The 17,682-nt window shown below is 31.0% G+C and overlaps 1 long non-coding RNA gene across 1 annotated transcript in view; it reads right to left on the bottom strand.

The window, feature by feature from the left end:
• Positions 1-1,398: 1,398 nt before the first annotated feature.
• Positions 1,399-17,682, bottom strand: part of LOC139512537 (uncharacterized) — a 40,708-nt gene continuing 24,424 nt past the window's right edge. The window contains exons 2-3 of the long non-coding RNA XR_011662299.1: positions 9,068-9,347; positions 1,399-1,791 (exon numbers count right to left, since the gene is read on the bottom strand). This is a non-coding gene — a long non-coding RNA (uncharacterized lncRNA). The remainder of the gene's footprint in view (positions 1,792-9,067; positions 9,348-17,682) is intronic.

Genomic DNA, 17,682 nt, shown 5'->3' with positions numbered 1-17,682 from the left:
TTATCATTTAAATATGAGATTTGAATAAATTAAGTTGAAAAGATACATCAGTGTATGATATATTTCCTATAAACATTTGACTATATCCAGAAAAGTATTATTTCAAAGTTGTAGGCCAAACAAGTCGTAATTGAAAGACGAGTAATTATAATTCATCATTCTTGACTTGAGATTCTGTTTCAGGAGCGGTAAGCATAAAAGTATTTTTCACTTATTCATCCAATATGCATTGATTCAATTAACTGTTAATGCATTCCATTTCTAAACAACGGAAATTTCTTTATTTGTGATGTGAAATTTAAGTTAAATTATGATAAGTTTGAATCTCAAAACCTCAAATTAATGCTTCAAAGAAAAGGTAACTTCTCTTTACAAGTAAGTCTAAATTTGCTTTATGTGCTTGAGAGACTAAGATTTTCTATTTTTACTGAATGCATACCGACAATCAATTACCCCCCTTTTCTCCCGTTTAAACAGCAAGAAAATCGTGATTTAGTTAAATGTTGTAATGAAAAAGTTGTTTAAAAGTATAAGTTTACTGTGGAGTGGTAAATTCGACTTTTGTTGCTGTTGATTTTGAAATTATTATCTATCATATATTATTTGACGAATAACATCTTCATTGTACTATTCACCTTCATGTTTAATTCAAATAAAACCTACAGTTTACATGCAATACATAATGCGCTGACAATCGTGACAAATACCCTAACAACTGAACAGAAAACATCTTGTTTTTGATATCTCTTACAAAATAAGCATAATCCAATTTATCTTACCTCCTATACATTTCCAGGAATATGATTGGTTAAAAGCGTCCGCGTGCAAACCGTGTATATTTGATATTAGGTTAGTAGGGAGGCGGGGCTTATCTCATACACGGTTAGTAGTGGAGTTACGTCCCTTTATATTCCTTATTAGGTAAGAAGGGGGCGGGGCTTATTTCATACACGGTTAGTAAAGGTGTTATGTCCCTTTATAAAAAACAAAACGGTACTGAGAAAAAATCTTAAAAGTTCCAACAGACGAAGAAATTGATGATTAAGATTGAAAAAAATTCATAAAACACATTTAAACCTTACAAGTCGTTATTGTTGGCATCTGTTTTTGTAGGATCAATGGAAGTATTTTCTTAGTAGACTTTCTCATTTTGAGAATCACTAGTCTTAATTTCACACGTTAAGATAGTCGGTAAGATAAATTCGTTACATAGTGTGCTAGTGACGTAATACGGTATATATGGGGTCAGTAAATTCCATATGGGGATTCGAGCTTCGCTCTCACCCCATATGGAATTTACTGACCCCATATATGCCGTATTAGGTCACTAGCACACTATGTAACTAATAGTATCTCTATGAGAGATAACTTAACCGAACACAAATATAATTCACAATATCAGTTTCTGGTCTGTTTATTTTATCAATAAGGGATAAATCATGCAAATGTGTTGTTTGTGTAAGAAGAAGGTCCAACTTCACAAGAATAATTTATATACTTAAACATGTATAGGACGGAAAAATAAATCAGAGGGTATACAATCAAATAAAACATGAGAATAAGTCAATAGTTAAAAGTAATTAAAAGATCGAAATATTCTAGCGCACTGAACTAACTTCTATTAATATTATATGTTTCAGGCACTTAATGTTCGTTTTAAACGATTTTAAATTTAAATCGTGTCACAAATTGGCTTCACAACCACGTGACTAGAGGTCAGCAGAAGTGACCAATCAGTAGTCTCCGTATGCTTCTTTTGACAGGAATGGATTGGAATCATAAGACTTTACCCTGAAAGAAAAAGAAATAAACTTGCATCAAATGCATTAAAACACAATAAATAATACAAAGACAAATAGTGTCAGCATCTGGTCTTCAACAATGGATACGTGTATCTATACAATATACTGAGTTCTAAATACCCCCAAGTCGAGACGAGTAACAAAATGTATGATATCATGTAACAGATTCTACCATCTAGTGTCTTAGATTCGCGTATTACAAGAAATTATCACACTTAACAAATATATAAACTTTACCTATGACTTCGCGTGTTAAATATTTATCTTCACGCAGTAGTATGCGTAAAATAATTAGAAGATACCAAAAGGACAACAACAAAAAAAAGACAAAACCATGAACAAAGAGAACCACGAGAAAAAGATTAAAGACAATCTACAAACCATTTTAACTCGAATTAACAGAAATATGGAGTACCCAACTGTTTCGTGTACATTCTATATATTTTCAAATTGATACAGATGTTAATTTCCATTAATTTGTGAATTTCGTGACATACACGTTTATGTCATGCTTCATGCCGACTCATCGATAAAAACAACTTTTGTTTACAACTTTACGAAATGATTAATATGATAACTAGTCTAATTATATAACGTAAATTACACAGAATTTTACAAATTTCAGATAGTATCATCCTGGATCAAAGTCGTATCAATCACAGACTCTTATAAACACACCAATCAAAAGAAAAGCATACTTTTATAAACGACGAAATGGAAACCTGATGTTCAGGAAGCTGTACTTAACTCGTTTGCCTTTAGAACCTAGATTCCATCTGTTCCAATAATCAGAATGAATTAAAAAATATAATGGATTAATTCACTATTGGAATATAAATTACTCCCGAGGGTTTCCCAATGTACAGGTTTGGAGATTGTCATTTCGAACTTAAACTGGACAAATCATGAACAATTTATACCAATTTCAGACCTTAAGTTCCCGAGAGTTTACTTAAATACGGGTGAAGGTTTTGAGATTATTATAGGAATATATCATTCCAAACTCAAACTGGACAAATCATAAACCAATTTCAGTCCTAAAGCTCCCGAGAGTTTACTTAGGTGAAGGTTTAGATATTACTATAGGGTTATATCATTTCAAACGTTAATTCACAAATCAAGAACAATTTATACCAATTTCAGTCCTGAAGTTCCGGGTGAAGGTTTAATTTAGAGATTAGAATAGGGATATATCATTTCAAACGTTTACTTCACAATTCAAGAACGATTAATACTAATTTCAGTGCTGACGTCATTGAAGATTCAGATTCGATATTTTATTATAGTCTTATTACTTGCATTACATAAATATACACCACTCGCCAGTTACACTCAATAAATAAACCACTTATATACAAACAACCGACCAAACAAATTTGTCATGCTTTGCCCGAGTCTTTTGCTACTTATTTCAGTACAATTTCACTTTAAAAATTGTATATAAACAAAGATCTGTGTAGTTTCTTTTTTGTATAGTTTAAGATTTAGAATTCATAATAAGTTGAATCTTTAGTATTGAAAATTATCAAAATCTTTCTTTTTTATCCAAAAAATAATTTTTCTTGTTCCTGCAGAAGTGTGCGACTTGATACGTTTAATATGTTATACAGTGATATTCTAGCTTTTTTTTCTTCACTCATATTTTTGCATCATCTTTCCAAATGTTAACATTTGCTTTTCGCTACGCTACTCCGTGACCTATTCATTTTGCAAGTTTAACACAGAGATGGATACCTTGTTTTCTGACAGCCCTCTCACAATATGTCTTTATTAGCTTTTCTAATTAGTAAAGTAATTAGTAAAGTACTGATTGTGCCATTAAACGCCCATTTGATTTGATATATTTATTTCCACACGTGAACAATTATTTGAAATGAAATTACCGTTTGGTGCAAACAAGCAATAATTGACAATAAATATATTTTACTATCCACATTTTTCCCTCTGATTGTAATTTCGAATTGTCATTAAATATAAAAAACAAAAGTTGTCTAGATAGCGGGTTCTAAATTGATTTTAAGGACTTTGCTATAACCATTCAGTGATCACTAAGCGGACAAAAATAAAGTGAAAAAAACTAATATAAATCTCTATGAAGATACTTTTACCGACTATAAAACCTACTCTATAACATGAAAGTACAACATTTAGATATAAACTTTTGCGTTTTTCAACAATAAAAGAAAACTTTGACCTTATATTTAACTCAGTTCAAAACAATTACATATGGATATGGTATTTCGAGATTTTAAAAAGGTTAAACAATTAATAACCGAGTAAATATGAAAACAAAGCTTTGATAAAATGCTGACGTACAAAGTGTAATTAATGGTTATAGATCGAATCACTCGAGCAATATATTTGCATGTAATATTCAATTGCTATATTGCTATTTTAAGAAGACTTATTAAAATCAATTTACAGGCTTTTAATAACATATTTAATACAATTAACTTATAAAAAAGAAGAAGAATCACGGACTTATCGTTCTTTTCATTTAAGTAAACATTGATTTTACACCGTGTGCTAATCATATATCTATATTACTAAATTTAGAGACTTTTTTCATGAGCTGCAACTGGTTTAAAACTAAAAAATATCATTACGTATTGTGGTATTCCATATGTTTGATTCGTTAAATTGTACATGAAAATATCAATTCGCTATTTTATAGATTCGTAACTTTTAAAAAAATTATAGAGTAAAATCCATGTTTACCTTTTTTCATTCTGATATTCAAGTGAGAGGTTTTAGCACTATAATACCTGGTTCAATAAACCATTTTCTGCATTTTAAAATGCCTGTAACAAGTCAGAAATAGGACAGATGTTGGCCATTCGTTTGATGTGTTCTATCATTTGATTTTGCCATTTGATTAGGGACTTTCCGTTTTGAATTTTCCTCGGAGTTCAGTATTTTGTGATTTTTCTTTTGTTCGCTTTATTTCGTCCTTTCATAATCCGTTTTAAAGTTAAACAAAGACCTAAACATTTAAGCACCTCAGCGTATCTAAATGAAACGATTGAAGCAACAACAAAAATAAATATTGACTGACATACAGTGATCCTTGGTATATCAGTTTAAAAAGGACAAAATGAAGATTCAATTTAAAATGTTGATACATTGTATGTCTTTTTGTATCGTCTAGTTAACTGTCTCATTTGTTTTCGAATACGCTGCATTTCTTTTATTCATTAGGCTACATCTTAGTATCCTTGGCTTACTTTTGTGTGTTAGCTTAATCGGTCCTTGATATTGTTTAACATTGTCATCAAGTGGGACTAGCCATTAAACCATTTTTTCTAAAAATGTCCTGTACCAATTAAGGATTATGACGGTTTTTAAGATATATAGTTCGTATTTTGGATTAGTTAGCGTGTTTTTTGTTTCATTTCTGTGTTCCCGTTGTTCGATTTTATCCTCAAATAGTTGCTGTGTTTCCCGCTGTTTTAGTTTGTAACCTGGATTTGTTTTTTCTGAATTGATTTATGACCAGTGAACACTGGTATACTACTGTTGCCTTTATTGGCCCATATTCGTGTGATTTAACAGACACACTTATTTTATCTTATCGGTCAAACCGTTAAAGAGGTTTTGAATTTCACAAAACAAATTACATTTACCGCATACATTTTATAAGTATGCCTGTAAATCCTTTTCTGTTCATATGGAACTGACATTACTCCGATGTTGAAAATAATTCAAGCAGACCAACTGGCAACACTTTCACCTTACTAAAAAGAAACGGGTTTTGTTTTATTCATAGAAATGTATATGGTCGTCATCGAAACATGCCCCGCCTTCAGGGTGAATTAAAACATGGTTACATTTTTTTTTAAATTGACCGATTTCAGTTAAAACCATGACAAAGTGTGGCGTCCGCTTAGTTTTGAGGGATATACTGTTAGCAGCAATGGGAACGTTAACTATAATACTTAATGTATAAAGTTTCCACGCCAACTACACGTTAAAATTCTTTGCAACAACTCTCAGTTAAGGGCTTCGTATGTGGCCTGTTGTAGACACAATATATGTCCCCATCCACGTTTTTATATCTAATTCGTGCAAGTTCTAAATATGCGGGAAATATTTGCCACTCGAAGTTAAGCAACCAACAATCAATCAATAGAACCATGTTTGTCATATAGAGATATGCGGCAATTGAGACAGGTATTCACCTTATACCTTTCAATTATATATATACGAATGTCCTTTAAACGACAATAAGGATTGGCACTGAAGAAACGACTAAAACTCCATGAATAGTACATTTACTAAACTCACACAAGTCAGAAAAAAAATGTAATAAGCTGTATATCTTAATGTATTTGTCCTTTAAATAATTTAGTAGTGATGAAAGATCTGTCCTTGGTAGTCGATGTTAAATGGGTCGAACAGTGTTTTGGGGACAATTAGGAGTTTAATGTATGGCACAGACAACTAAATGTTCTTGATTAGTCTTTGCATGTTTTGCTTTTGTCGTTTGTCTTTTGTCTTTTGTGTTTTGAATTTTCCTCTGACGCAATCAGTAATTTTCCTATAAGTCATATGTATTTTTTTTAGAGTGAAGAAAAACCATCTTATGGTATATTTGATGATAGAAAATATAAACATTTATATTATCACTCATTTACTTAGTGATTAAAAAGATACGATAAATGTCAAATATTGACAGAAATATCAATAATTTAAAAGCAAAATTTGTTAATGGCGGGTATCCCATTTTACAATGTATATCCGGAATATCACTTAAACACGTGATACAACGGAAACAATAGATAATATGACATCAAAATGACCTACTATGATGCCTCATGATGATAATCTATCAACAGAATTATTGTTTTACCGGAAGTTAAGGGGTCGCCCATTATTTACGATAATGTAACTTGTATTTTGCATCAAAGTTATTACCACTAGCAAATAAAACATCGTAAACATGACTTTTGTGGTATTAAAAAGGTTGTTTTTTTCATCATGAAGTTAGACGAAACTGTCACCAATCAGTAAAAATATTTAACGTAATATTTAAAATTATAGGGCAAGATGGCATATACACATATTAATATACCTTAATTGACATATGTGGAGCATGATCTGCTTAGCTATTCAGACACATGAGACCGCCTTTTTTAGGGTTAAGATCGTGTTATTGACCTTTAGTTTTCTATGTTGTTTATTGTATACTGTAGTTTGACTTCTTGTTGTTTTTTTTATTGTTTTTTTTTTGCCATCACGTTGTCCTAAACTTACAAAGGTGTAAGAGTTTGAATATCCCTGTACTATACAGTGTCTTCAGCATCTCTTATTTTACGTATATGATTAAATGAAAACATAGGGATTGTAATTCGTTCAATATATATATATTATAATAATTTAAGTCAGGAAAATGGCCATACAAATATGTTATATCGTGGTTCGTTTCTGTATGTGTTACATTTTAATGTTATGTTACTGGTGTGTCGTAGTTTTGCTCTTATATTTGATATGTTTCCCTCAGTTTTAGTTTGTAACCCTGATTTGTTTTTTCTCAATCGATTTATGAATTTCGAACAGTTGTATGCTACTGTTGCCTTTATTGACATTAAAATGCTAGATATTAATTAGTATCATTAAATACGAGGGGAACATTTTACTCAATCCAATGACTCAACGGGAGACAATTTTGTAATGTCAGCCGAACACTGGACATTTTTAATTTGCAAAACACTCATTTGCAAATCCGCAAACGGCTGTCCGTTGAGCTACACTGCCGAATTAAATGGGATTCAATAAATTTATAGCTTTTTTTCTATTATTGTTGAATATGTTTTGAATTTGAATAAGACAAACATGGGTTTTACATAATCCCATGGGACAGAACAAAATTAGTTAAATCCCATGGGAATTTTATTTGGTTCCATGGGATAATTGTAGTTCACTCTTGCAGACCAATCAAAATCGACATCGACAATTTAAAAGTTCTACGTTTCGCCCTCGTACCCTTTTCACACACCATCAACACTAAAACATACATCTTGCTCCACGTATTTATGTTTGTTGTAATGACTTGTACGTTTGTGTATACATAAAGTCATATTTTAATACTTTCAATGCACATTCAGTTTGATGAATTAAATAACATATTAAATAGAGAATGAAATATCTGAGTATTACTTTGCAACAAATAACCATGTCAACCGTTTATGTATTTGTGCTAACGCGTGGTGAAACTCCTGCGTGTAAAGTATATTACTAATTGAATTAAAACTGGCACGTATCATGCTTTGTGTTTATATTTCATCTTTATGTCTTTCGTTATTATTTTCAATGTATGCTGCTAATGTATCAGTTATTGATGAAGTCGAATGTTCGGACGGCATTAATTTCGATTAGAAAAAAGTATCTGACGGGGCTCATATGGTATCAAACACCTTGACAAAAATTAGTTTGGTTCGTTAAGTTTTTATAATATTTTGGCAAAACATTAACTTTGACCTTTTGACAAAAATATGAAAAATTCTACAACCTTTGAACCACACACTATGTAGAAAATATTTCAATGGATATATAGCAGTTTGACAAGCACTCATTGTTTGGTGATATGCCCTTTAATGAGATATCCAGACTGAAATATCAACGTCATAGTAATTGAAAAAAAAAGAAAAAATGACAAAAGACAAGCATCGTTCTATAAACAAAATTCGAAAACTATAGGATAACAACTGGTGGCAATTACGTGTGCTCCTGAATTTAAGTAGATCGTACCCTTATATGTGATACCCTTCGCAAAGCAGTCATGATAGTAATGTCCAATTCGGTGATAAGTTTCATTCGGTGATTACGCATTTATTTTAAAAAAGGACTGGATTAAGGTTGATACGACAATTGTAGAACATCCGTTGTCATCTGTGAAAAAGATATTTCATAAATGTCAACCTACTACGTGATACCGTATCTAAGGTTTTTGAAATGATGACACTTGGAAAACTTGGTTAAGCAACGTCCTGATAAACAACAATTATATATCAAAGATATTGCGATAGGAAGCCCTAACTCTGGAATATCGTATCAAAAATATTATCTAAAAGCAGTCGCTACTGGATAGCTGTTGTATAGAAATTGAAAGTTCACAGTAATTTTTTTTTTAATTTTTTTTCTTCTCGGTCCAAACATATATTTTCCAAGAATATAAAATGAAACAATATCCCGTAGATAAAAGTGCGACCTGCAAGCATGATAAGTCTATATCATAATATGGTATTATTACAAACTATTGAACATACCCGTATCCGTTTCTGAAATATTGCTGTAATCCTGAAGGATATCCCATAAAACTTCGTTTACCATATCTGAATGGAAGTTTAACTGTGCGTTTCACGAATTGGAATGGGCTAGAATTAAAACAGTCACAGTCCATGTTATATTTCAATGGATTTATCCCTTCAGCACATAATTCTAGACAGTCTAGCTGTATATTTCTGCCTTGACTTATATGAACTAATAATGCTAAGAAGACTGTTACAATTCCAACGTTCTTTACTGTATTCATTGTTTAAAGAGTATCTGAAAAAAAAGAAGAATAAAACATCAAATTTAACTTTTATACCCTTTTTCTTTTCGTTTTATTTGATAATCAAAGAAATCTGAAGACGTAAGACAGATGTTGTATTTAGTAAAATGAATTAATAATTATTTTATTAAGTTTTTATTACTGATAAATATATAATTATTACCTTGCCCACTTAACCAATTCATCTTTCGAAAGAAAGAAACAACAGAAATGAATGAATTATCAATATGGTAATGATATCTGAAAACTTTCAGATATTATGAGGATTTTTGTGACTTAATTTACATCTCTTGCATCATTTTTTCGCTGATTATATGATTTACCAATTTGGATAAAAAAAAAAATCTCTAAAAATGGCAAAACAAAATTTATACCTAAATAGGTACTTTCTGGAAACTCTTAAAACTAGAATATAATTCGACCCAAAGTGATTTACATTAGATGATAATTTTGTTTTCTAATCTTTTGTATTAATTGTTTAAAATGGGTATGTTGCACATGATAAACTAAATACAATAAACAGAAAATAATAAACTTATTTTATTGTATTGAATGCTTTTCATCTTTATTTTTTCATGTACCACTGTTCTACATTCTATATATAAAGAATCTATTTTGTAAACTGTAATAGGAGTTTATCTCTAAATTAGGAAAAGTAAAATTACAAATATACTGAACTCCGAGGAAAATTCAAAACGGAAAGCACCTTGTCAAATGACAAAATCAAACGATAAAACACACCAAACGAATGGACAGCAACTGTCATATTCCTGACTTGGGACAGGCATTTTCAAATGTAGAAAATGGTGGACTGAACCTTGTTTTAAAGCGACAAACCTCTCACTTGTATGACAGTCGTATCAAATTCCATTATATTTACAACGATGAGTGGACAAAACAGACATTATAGGTTAAATTGTCAAAATAGGGGTAAAGCATTCATCATCGTGTCACAAGCTCAATCTGAACAAAAAACAATGAATTTAAAAAAGAATCACAAAAAGCATATATCAAATTTAATTACCAATTCCATTCATTGCGTACTTATTTTTGTATTTTAAATACCCATAAAAGATGAAATATTTGAAGTCCTGCGACTGAATGGCTAGGTTCACATTAACTCTGGTGTAAAATCGCGTGTTTGACGTCAGAATGTAAATGCTACACAGGTAGATATATTAAAAAGGTTTGTCGTTCAAAGTATTTTCAAAATTATAATAGAGCAATAAATTTTCATAAATTTTAGCAAAACAAGAATTTCGTGCAATATTGGATAAAACCAAACATTTCAACTCAATGCATATATTTGATCGAAATGCAGAACTGTACAACAAAATATACAGTTTCGACCGTGCACTCTATGAAGTTGATAAGATACTTACATATCACATACTGTAATATGTGACATTTTGTCCAAAACAAATGACGGAAATCTATATCCTGTCCACAATAAAAGGGCTTTACTTTTAAATTGCAATGGAAGCTCAACAGCCAAACCATATAAAATCTTGATATAGACGACCGGAATGACATAGATAATTACTGCACCTCTCGACTTTTTGTCGCGGGATCATGAAATCCAAAATAATAAATCTTATATGTCAACGGCTACTATAATAAATAATTTTCTGCTATTGGTTCACAATCTTTAAAACAACAAATGAAGTCTAAATTATAGTTTCCGTAAAATATGTCCGTTATTAACCACAGACGAAAACATTCAAATAGCTTCATACTTAAAGGATATTTAATTCTAACGCATTTGCGTTCGGGGAATACCATATCATATAAACACGTAAAACTTATACATTTAAAAGTTTATTTTAATGAAAATCTGACTATATATTTAGATATATGACTAAGGTTCCATTTAAACATTTCATTTAGCATTATAGATATTTCCCGTGATAAAATAGAGGAATTAAGGTTGGAACTAGTAACATGAGGTATTTAGATCTATAAATCCAGGCTATTGATTTTCGAAAACAGATTATTTAAAATAAACTCCTCATAGATATCAGGATTAAAAATTTGAACGGCAGACGGTTGTTACCATGTGCTTGAAAATAGATTGAAAAATAATTTAGTTAATGAGACGTAATCACATTTACTTCCGGAACCTCAAAATAAAACACTCCATTAAAGTACAAAACAATATCCTTATATTTTTTTTTTATCTTAGTTGAACTTTATCCTGATGTTCTGTAGCTCAGTGGTTTTCCTTGTTCCATGTCCGTCATTTAGGATTTTCGTAAATTGCTTTGTTATAAATTAGGCCGTTAGTAAATTTTTTATTAACTTGTTTGATATTTCATGTAGGGGCCTTTTAAAGCCGACTATGCGTTATGGGTTTTTCTCATTGCTGAAGGCCCTGTGGTTACCTTTTATTACTAAAATCCACTCCATTTGAAATTTGTTGGATCATCGTCTTATGGTCAATTATACTACATCTCCTTATTTTTATATTCTTAGATATTTTAATAACACATAAATCAATGTAACATTTGCTATAGAGAGAGAACTATTGCATGTTGACAAATAATCCAATTATTTAATATCTGTTATATGATAACTTAAACGCAGCGTCTGTTTCAAAATGATTAGTAAAATTTACAGATTTATGACAATGGAGTGTCAATTAAATAATAATATTCGCTAGCATTACATTCAATTGTGCTAATAAACAAGATGAATCATTAAGAATCTATCTTTCCGTTATATTTATAGATGAACATTAAAGACAGGATTTCACTATTTTGTAATTGATTGTCTTTTGCTAAAAGAGCTACATGATAGATCATTTTCAATATTCAGATTCAGTTCAATGAGTTCTAAATGTTTTAAACCATCTCGGTGGTCCCGTGGTCGCCCAGCTGAGACAGGTCATTGTGGTCGATTCAACGACTTAAAAATTGTATTCGGTATTTCCCCGCCAACTACTCAACATTCAGGAGTAAGAAAAAAAGACTTGGCTCCTTAAAGTCGGAATATATGTCCGAGCAGGGTGTCTACGGGCTGTTATCTTCGGAAATAGCACGTTATAAATTATACTTAGCGGGATGGTCTAGTACAGAGCCGGGTTCAGATTACAATTGTATTTAAAACATGTTCTCGTCCTGCATATGCATTTAAATTTACAAGTAGCCATCCATCATCATCTAAATGTATGAATGAAATACAAAGTCGTGTTGGAAAATTCTTAATTAATAAAACAAATTTAAACCAAAATGTCACATAATGTTTTCCTGTTGTATTAATGTTACGAATAAAGTTGTATAACTTCCTCTATGCTTTTGCAGGTTCTTGATTAGAGATTTCATTTATTAAAGTCATATGAAACGAATTTCTTTCAGTGATTGTTGATCGCAAGATAATTAATTTTCGAGTTTATCGGATCGTTAAATTGTTAAACAATCTAAAAGAGCACCTGGCGAACATGAGAAATTTAATAGTGAACTGAAAGAGTCATGCTACTTCCCTTCCCCTTCCCCCACCCTTATTGTCACATTTATTGATTAAACTTTTAAATGACAGTTGTTAAGGAATTTCTTGTGTTAAATTTGTCTTTACGATTCAGTTTTACTATTCATTATTTGGTTCATGTTTGTTAACCGTCTTTCATCCCGGCTTTTCCTCGCACTTGTAATGTGTTGTGGTCGAAGTTCTAACCAGAAATCTCGTAGTAAAGGTCACTGCGTACGTGAAACTATCGGCGAATTTGTGTACGAAAAAAAAATCATTCAGTTGCAGTTTATTTATGTAGAGTTTGATAAAATAAAGAATTTTCGATTCTAGAAAGTTCACGAACACTTGTTTCATAAACTAAGCCAATGAAGTATATAACATATTTTTTTCTCAATTTGAAATTTCATATGACTTATGTAAAATCATAAAGCGCTATTACAGACTATTTTTTCAAAGCTTTTTTAGACCGGAAGCGTCCTTTGAAATTCCTGTTTTTTTTTTATAAGTGATGCTTATAAAACTTATATGTGTTGAAATTTTAATAAAATGAGGTTGTAGTGAACTTTAGCACACTGATATATTACTTATCATACTTCTTTCTGTATTATCAAAGTTCAGTCGTTACATTGAAGAGCATTGCCATTTGTGAAATTGTTACAGGTAAAACGTATACAATTCTAAAATTCACATAAACCTTTTATTATTCCCATTACTCTAGGTCTTTTAGAGCGCTTAATAGATTAGGTTGCAACTTTTACGAACAATTGAGGAAGCAAAAGAAGTATCAAATGCCATTAGTCGAAGAAATAACAGAATATTGTAGCCTAAAAAGGAGTAAATTGTTTTGGCAGCAGCAGTTAACGAAATTCTATGAAGACAACCTAAAGGTTGAGAAACAAAACACCATCATCAATAAAAAAAAACGAAACGATTTAAAAGAGGGACGAAAGATACCAGAGAGACAGTCAAACTCATAAATCGAAAATAAACTGACAACGCCCAGTAAAAATGAAAAACAAACCAGACAAACAATAGAACACATGACACAACATAGAAAACTAAAGAATAAGCAATACGAACACCACCAAAAAATAGGGGTGATCTCAGGTGCTCCGGAAGGGTAAGCAGATCCTGCTCAACATGTGGCACCCGTCGTCGTGTTGCTTATGTTATAACAAATCCGGTAATCAGTCTAATTCGGTAGGTCACATTCATGAAAGGGAAGGTGATTGTAGATACGACGTAAGGAACATATCCGAGATCATTTGTGAAACGGTCATTCCATAACGGACAACCAACGCGTGATGGCGTCCGTAAAATTTACGAAGGAGTGATTTCAACTAATACTTCACCATTTGTAACTCTTGGTTTAATAGCTTCCTTGTGAGCAGCAAAAAACATTGAAGTGTGCCCCAAGTATTGAATGTTTCCTAAATGGGAACCATCTAGATACTCATTTGGTATATAAATATTCAGTAATCAGTCCATTTACCTCGTTATTTTTAATAAACTATATTAATTTTCTACAACATAGCATGTACAAAATAAAACTTCTTATTTAGATGTAACACTAAATTGACCAAGACAACACATTGTGCTCTCATTTAGAAAATCCTATCTGTAGCAAATAAGACATTGCATATGCTTTCTTATTGTTGAATTTGATTTAAAGCATTTTCATCAATGTGTCTTCCAACAAACAATTGAAGGGATAAGTATATAAAAAAAAATTAATGTAACATTATTATGTAACTTTGTTGTTTTCACTTATTATATAACATATTGTTTATCCTTTAATCAGCCGTTTAAACCCCTATTAAATGTCTTAATACAACTGTATATGCATACACAAGAGAATGAAAGGTAATTGTATATATAACACATTATTATTCGATTGATTGATAGTTTAAACGTTAGTAAGATTTTTTCTCTTCCGTATGTGATATTGGTTGCATTTAAACATCATTTTTAATTTGCTTCTAATCTGGTCGACCATGTAGGTGATTGTTACAACCCCACTGATGTACCTCTGTTTAGAAAACCAGCATAAAATCATCTAGAACTATTCACAAGTTTACTTATTCTGTGTATGCGTTTCAACCTTATATCTGACTGTAATAAGAATGTACTAAACATATATGTTGGATTAACATATTCTTTTTTAAATCAATATGAACATATATGGTACAAAACGTTATATTTATTTAAAGATTGCGGAATCATATGCCAATGAATTTATAGACGCAAAGAAATTCTTCAAGCGAAATACTTAAATACAGAAATATTTGTATGCAACAAAAATTAAATCAGACAGAAATTATGCCATGTATGCAATCGGAAAATAATACAATCAATCGACAAAGCTTAATATTGTACGCAAAAATGTGTTACAATTTTTAGGTCTTTTCATTAATAATGGAATCACCATTCCTAGTTATCTACACACGATACTAAATTCCTCAATTATTCCCTTTTTAATCCTTCATGTATTTGCGACAATAGCCACGTGCGTTTCAGATTTAGGCAACAGTATTTTACCAAGGTTCATTGAATGTGTGTTAGTTACATTGTAGTGTTGTGTCGTTGTTCTCCTCTTATATTTATGCGTTTCCGTCAGTTTTAGTTTGTTACCCCGATTTTGTTTTTTGTCCATGGATTTATGAGTTTGAAAAGCGGTATACTACTGTTGCCTTTAGGAAGACACAAATCAAGGTAACAAAGATGCAATCTCATGAACCCTTAAAAGAAGCAGAGCGAGTTTAGTTTAAATATATTTTATTTGCTTAAATATTTAAAAGGGATAAGACACAAGATATTCAAACTTATCTAGTCTTCTCCCAGCGTGACTTGGTTCATGTACGTCGACTAAGGATAAACATTTCCTAATAGGAAAGACGTCATAGGGGTTTGGATTTGAAATGACACCAAACCACGAAAAGTTTTGGGTTAACGTCAACTTGAAATTATGATTTATTCCTGCTACATTCTTGCAAAAAAGCGTAAGTATCTATGAGAAATAGCAACTGCAGTGACAATCTCAACTCAATAATCATAACGAACAGCACCCTGCTGTGTTCTTAAACTGAAATAAGTGTTTGGGCAAATTCAAACTAAAATATTACCGTGTATACCAAATCAAACAGTTGTTATGTATATAGTGGAAATAACTGCACGAAAGAAAACTATTTAGAAAAAAAAACCCTTCTTCTACAAAGTTGAATAGCAATTATATGGGTGGTTACAGCAAAAGAAAAGAACTGACAGAACAGGAAATATAATACTTCACGAATGAAAGATATTTAAATGGAGAACATGAGATCACCCGGTATTAGGTTGGTTCGTGTTGCTCAGTTGTTGGTTTTCTATGTTATTGTTTTGTGTATAGTTATTTGTGTTTTGGTCTTTCTTCTTTCGCCATGACATTGTCAGTTAATTTTCGACTTATGAGTTTGAATGTCCCTTTTTTAATTATCGCATCTCTTTGATGATATGGAAGGGTTACCAATACATACATTTTAATAGTTAAAACAATCATTTAAATATGACGATCGCACAATAGATGTTCAAAAAATGTATCATTCTTAAAACATGTATCGTTCATAAATGCATGTATCTTTTAGTAGTCAGTCTTTGTCGACATGTATTATCATTGATATGGTCCAAATTGTAAATTAACTGTTTATAAAACTCTAAAAATAAATTCTAATATTTTCTACTTCAGAAATAGATGTTGGTCCTTAATGCTCTTCAACTTGGTACTTGATTTAGACTTTAAACATTTTTTTGATTCGAGTGTAACTGATGAGTCTTCTGTAGACGATACGCGCGTCTGACGCAAATATAAAATTTAAATCCTGGTATCTATGATGAGTTTGTTTACCTTGTTTTAGTTTTACTTCTTTGGTTTTCCAATATATATTGGAATTGCTGATTTTGAAATATATAAGAGATTTAGCAAAACATAATCGACTAAATCATTACACTAAGATTAAAAGAAAACATATGTATTAACAAGATATTAAAAAAACATAAAAGGTCAAATTTCATCTTAAAAACAACGACAGATTGAATCTATTAGATTAGTCAGACAACAATGTATGAGTGTCCATAAAACTAGTTATAATATGTGTATGGGTGCTTATATTTGTAGAGATTATCGCCCACAATTAAGTTATTGGTTATAAATGGATTCAAAAGTATACTTGACAGTAGAATGATAGCCTATTGACATTATTAATTTTATAAAACGCATGATACAAAAGGTCATTGTATTTTGTGAAGACATACAAAAAACGTATGTATATACTGTCCTTTGATCGATTTAAAGAAACATTTGTCAAATAGAACACGTGATTATTATCAAACAGAACATCTGTGCCTTATCAACGTTTTCTCTGTTAGTTTATTTTCGGGAAGAAAAACGTGTTGCAAGATTGTTTTAGTACTATACTGCACATGTCTGAATATCATGTTGTGTCCACATGGACAATTAGGAAAATGCTAGCTTTTTTGCACACAATTGGTGAAATTTCAATTTTCTGCTTTTAAGTTCATATGTGATGATTTTTTTTAATTTCTTGCTGTAGAATACTATAAAGTAAAACAAACATACCAAAGACATCAGGATTAATATTTAGTTTCGTCTACAAAAAATCACCTAATATATCCACCAAACTACATATTTCCGATGTTTATAAGTAATAAGTTTGTCTGACGGGTAGTGAAATTTTTGAAGGTTTTTACACGTTGGCATACGATGTCAAGGCTTCAGACTTCCTTAAATAAGTAAAACAATGGACAAAAATTGTCAAGTAGGCAAAGTCTTCCCAACAAGATATTTTTAATTTACCTTTAACATTGTCA

This window comes from Mytilus edulis, chromosome 2 (assembly GCF_963676685.1).
Source record: "Mytilus edulis chromosome 2, xbMytEdul2.2, whole genome shotgun sequence".
In the NCBI taxonomy this organism is placed as follows: domain Eukaryota; kingdom Metazoa; phylum Mollusca; class Bivalvia; order Mytilida; family Mytilidae; genus Mytilus; species Mytilus edulis.
Note: the sequence above shows the minus strand (reverse complement) of the source record. Positions and strands in the feature narration are given on the sequence as shown.